We start from the raw sequence: 5,609 nt of genomic DNA, 5'->3' as shown, positions 1-5,609 counted from the left end.
GAATAAAATTAAGAATAATATTTGGTATTTAGTATTTAAGTGTCCTATCATACTCCTGTTACCACTGAAGTCCTTTGCACAATTGCTGGAGATGCCACTGGGAGCAGGATTTGGCCTTAAATGGTATCGGTCAGGTATAAATTACTGTGAAATTTTTCACATGCAGCCAACATATACAGTATTTGATTTGAAAGAATGTGGCTGGCTTTGACTTCATATGTGTGTGAATCTCATTGGCTTGTGTACATTTCATATGTCATAGCTCCAAGTGTTCTGTGAGCAAAAGCATATATCAGATCTTTATCAAATAAGATAAATATCTGGACAACTTACGGAAGTAATATCACCTATTTTGCCATGCAACTCTTTGCTTAAAACCAAAGTGAAATGCAAGGGTAGAACTCCTACTGGTTCAAGAAAGACCAAGGTTTTATTGAAGATGGTACTTTCAGCTACAAAAGGTCAAAAGGTTCCATGTGGGTGATTCAACTTTTATGAAAATTGCATTAAAAGATAAAAAAAGAACAAAAAAAAAAGTATAGCTGGCTTGTAGCTATGATTTGACAAAAATGAAAATTAAAAAATGTTTCCACAACCCCAATGTAACAGCTCTGTGTAATTAAGTTATATACCCTTTGCTGTTTCTCCTCAAGGACTGCAGTTGCCAAATTGAAGAAGCACGTTTACAAGAAGAAAGGTCTAACTGCTGGCTGACTAAGCTACAATGTTTGTTATGCTGTTTCCTTTTCCATTTTAAGCAAGCTATGTGTAATTTTCATTGTATGCTTTGCTAATGAGGTGTATTGCTTGCTTTTACATAAAGAGCAAAGGCACAGTTCCCTTGACAATTGGAAATCCGTTTCTTAAATTAAGGCACAGTCTTGTATTGAACTTAACCGACGCTTTATAAGTGGCTTTTTCTGATGTGTTGTTTTTCTGTTGTCCTACTATCAGACATTGGTAATATGCTTGACATTCAAGGTAAAATAAAATTTTGTAAAGAACTGGTGGTAGTTTGATGAGCGATTGCAAGAGTCGCCTGTGTCACAGAAAAGAGTGATGCCTGTAATACACGGAGGGATAGTTCCACCTTGAAGCTGTGCTTTTTTTCCCCAGTGTCCTTCCATTTCCTCTGGAGGAAGCACCGTCCTCAGGAGCAGCACCTTTCTGCTGGGCTCCCGCAGCCTGCGGGGCAGGGAATGCTGGCATGGCCAGCTGCACCGGGCCCAGTGGCTGCTGCCTGCCCCGACCTGTGGAAGGGTGCTTGCAGTGAGTAGCTTAGCCAAACCACAGCCTTGGTTATAGCAGAATGCAATCACTAGCATCTCATAAAACCTAGTCTAAAAACCTCCAAGATGATTCTTGAAAGATGCTGACATGGACTGAAGAAATTAAGCTGTCCGTGACGTTTTCTCCCCAGACAAGTGTTCCTTGGTACACGCTGTAGGACTTTGCTCATGTGAACAAGCCTTGGTTCAATTTGTGGAAGAAAGAATCTAGAAATGTCTTATTTTGTTGCATTCAATCTCCCACTGTTTATTTTTTGAGAGCTGGAAGTGAAACGTTGCTAGCTCAGGAAGGAATCAGGATCCAGCATGTTTGTAGAAGCTTTCTGAGCTGTCCACACTGCAAGCTAACTTAAATCCACGTTTATGACACCTTTTCCGATAAGGTGTATGGTGGTGTGACTGGCGAGCCTGGGAGGAAGCAAAAACAACAAAAAAAAGGGTAGGTCAGAAAGTCCTCTGACTGCAGTGAATGCAAACAGAAAACCAGAATTCCTTACTTGCAGAAAATCCCAGTATTTGTTTTCATTATAGTTTAAAATAACACAGATACATTCTTCCATATCAGAAACATGGTGGAAAAGTTGGAAATTTTTAAATATTTAACTTTTTTTTTGCATTCATTTAGGCAAAGCATTTCCTTCTGTATCCAAAAATTTCAGCTTTATCAAGAGGAAGTAAAATTTTAACGTAATGCATTTGACAGGAAAAAAGTCTTGATTTATCAGCCAGTCTAGTCAGTGGTTTAGGTTATTATTTCATTTGATCAAATGTGCACACATACCAAGCTTCCATTTTAAAAGTCACCACATTAGTCCTACTGGAGGGTTAGAGAATGACTGACTGAGGAGCTATATGTAATTTCCAGTCTGCATCTATAAATGTCCATTTTGTATACCTTCATTCTTATGCTAATATTATCTTTGGCTTGAGTTAGTCCTTTTCTTTTGTCATGTTTTAGAAAACCAGTGTTCCCTGGCAGCCTTTGTCTGCTAGGTTAGGCAAGCAAACCTTTTATTTTCCACCTGTTTGAAAGGCTCTCCACTGCCTGTTCGTCCTTGTAGTTCTCCGCTTCACTTTTTTGAGGGGGAATGAGTCATTCTAGAAATATGTCCATAATTCGAGATTAGGAACCTCAGTTGTACCTCGGTGGTGTTGATAAAGCATGTAGCTCTGTTCAGCTTCTCATTTTCTTAATTCTTGGGTAAGTTACACAAGAGTCATGTAGGTCTTCTCTGATGAACTAGTATTATCCAGAGCTATTCCCTTTTCTGTTTTTTGTAGCTGATGGGCTCCTATAGGATAGGGCAATTCAGGTTGGAGGAGACCTCAACTTAAAGTAACTATGTTTATTAGTTCTTAAGTGTATGAGCTTGCAGTACGTAGCACTGCATTTCAGAGCATTTTTACTGTTCTAATTCCAAATTAATTTCTTTTGTGTTCTGATCCTGGTTTCCTTTGATTCAGTCTTCATGAATATGCTCCTACTTTTTGTGTCAAGGTTACTACAGAAAACAGTATTGTTGATCCAAAAATCAATTCTTGAAGCAATCCACTTTTTACCCATGCCAAGATTTCCCTCTGAATACCTCTAATCTACCTTATTTTCTTAGTCATGTTATTGTTCCCTTAATTGGAAACTTTTATCTTCATAGAATAATAGAATTACAGAATACCAGGTTGGAAGGGACCTCAAGGATCATCTGGTCCAACCTTTCTTTGCAAAAGCATGGTCTGGACAAGGTAGCCCAGAACCCTGTCCAGCTGAATCTTAAAAGTGGCCAAGGTTGGGGAATCCACAACTTCCCTGGCCAGATTATTCCAATGGCTGATTGCTCTCACTGTGAAAAATTTTCCTCTTGTGTTCAGTTGGAATCTTCTCAGGATTAACTCGTACGCATTACCCCTTGTCTTTTCCATGTGACTCCTTGTGAAAAGGGAGTCTCCATCTTCTTTGTAGCCACCCTTTAAATAGTGGAATGTGGTGATAAGGTCTCCCCTAAGCCTTCCTTTCTCAAGGCTGCACAAACCCAGTTCTCTCAGCCTGTCCTCATATAGCAGGCTTCCCAGTCCTTTGGTCATCTTGGTGGCCCTTCTCTGGACCCCCTCCAGCCTGTCCACCTATTTTTTGTATAGCGGGGACCAGAACTGCACACAGTATTCCAGCGACCCAGCGTCCTGTTGGCTTTCTTGGCCGCAGCAGCACACTGCTCACTCACATTGAGCTGCTTGTCCACCAGGACCCCCAGGTCCCTTTCCACAAAGCTACAAAGTAGAACCCAGCCTTGTGTTGCACTCTTGGAAACCCAGCCTGTGCTGCACTCCTGGATTATGTTTTCCCAGGTGCAAGACCTTACAAAGGTTGTTGAACTTCACAAGTTTCTTGTTAGCCCACTCTTCCAGCCTATCTAGGTCTTCCTGCAGGGTGGCTCTCCTTTCTGAAGTGTCCACTTCCCCACTCAGTTTGCTATCATTGGCAAAATTCATCAGGGGTACACCTGATCCCATCATCCAGGTCCCTTATGAAGATATTAAAGGGTGGATATTGCCAGGGCCCATCGATCTGTAGGAGTCAAGCTCCTGTAATAGTTCACATACCAACTCTTCCTTCACTGATGGTGGGTCTGTGTTTGCATCAACCTGGATGTTTGTTCCTAAGGCCTGGGGCCCAACAGCGCTGGTAAAGGCAGAGGTGAAGAAAGTGTTGAGAACCTCTGCCTTTTCAGCATTGTTGATGATTAATTCACCTCTCCTGTTTAACAGTGGGCCAGTGTTTTCCTTCTGTTTCTGCTTGTTTTTTACGTACCCGAAGAACCCTTTCTTATAGTTTTTGATGTCTGTGGCCAATTTCAATTGAAGCCGAGCTTTTGCTTTTCTAACTGCATCTCTGCATGCTCTGGCAATGCTCTTGTAGTTCTCAATGGGTGTTTGTCTGGTTTTCCATCTCTGGTACGCTTCTCTGTTTGTTTTGAGCAGACTCAGGAGTTCACAGTTAAGCCAAGAGGATCTCTTACTCTGCCTACTTCCCTTCCCTTTAAAGGGGATGAACTGGTTTTGTATGTCCAGGAGAGCGTTCCGGAAAAACTCCCAGCACTCGCTAGCTCCTTTATCCTCCATGGAAGCTTCCCGTGGAATCCATCCCAATTGAGGTCTGAGCAAGCTGAAGTTTGCTTTTCTCAAATTTAAAACCTTTGACCTAGTACTAACCTTCAGCATGCTCAGCAGCATCCCAAACTCCATGGTATTGTGATTGCTGCAGTCAACTTTATCACTAACCGAGATACTACAAAGCAGATTTTCTTTCTTTGTGAGTAGCAAGTCCAGCAGTGCCTCATTCCTGGTTGGCACATCTAGTATTTGTATGAGGAAGCAGTTTTCTACACATTCCAGGAACTTTATGGATGATGTGAGCTGCTGTATTGTTCTTCCAACAAATGTGTGGATAGTTGAAGTCACCCATAAGAAACAGGTTCTGTTGACCCAAAGCTTTCTTAAGTGACCCAAATACTTCTTCATTGGCCTTATCATCTTGGTTTGGAGGTTGGTAGCAGATGCCTAATGTGAGATCCCCTTTGGAGATGACCCCAAGGGCTTCCACAATCACTGTAGTTGACTTCTATACATTCAAGGTTCTCCTGAACATACGGCATGACTCCTCCTCCTCTTCTTCCCTGCTTGTCTTTACAGAACAGCCTATCACCATCCATTGTGAGCCCCCAGTCATGTGAGTTGTCCCACCACGTTTCAGTTATACCTATTCTGACTGGGTGCAGAGCTCCATTTCCTCCTGTGTGTTCCCCAGGCTGTGTGCATTGGTATACATACACTTGAGGTGGTTGGTCTTCTGGTTGTCATCTTGGGAGGCAGCTAGGAACATTTGTCTTAATTTTGGGGGTTTTTTTGTTGTTGTTGTTGTTGGGGTTTTTTGTCTATGCTGATAAAAGGGAGACTTACTCTTTTCCTCTACTCCTGGTATCTAAGGTAGCTCAGTCTGGCCTAGCATCAGTATTTCTGTACAGTGCTGCTCAAAGAGTACGATCTCAGCTAGCGCATGTCTTTGTTACGGCTTTAAGGCAAAATCTCATACTGGAGCTATTTCACTTTGTGTAATAAGATCATAAGAAAGACTGAGTTTGAAAACTAAATAATTAAGATGCTTCACTGAATGTAAAACAAACTTCAAACCCTTGATCTTCAAAAGGAGATTTGAAGCTGAAGCTATTTGATTGCCTTAACTGCTGAGCTGTTTGGATGCTTTGAGCTTCAGTACTGCTGTATCTTTGGTATTTTGCTCTGAATTTGAATCTCTGAACCTGTCATATT

This window comes from Egretta garzetta, unplaced genomic scaffold (assembly GCF_000687185.1).
Source record: "Egretta garzetta isolate BGI_Z169 unplaced genomic scaffold, ASM68718v1 scaffold415, whole genome shotgun sequence".
Taxonomy (NCBI): Eukaryota; Metazoa; Chordata; class Aves; order Pelecaniformes; family Ardeidae; genus Egretta; species Egretta garzetta.
This window is presented reverse-complemented; position numbering follows the sequence as displayed.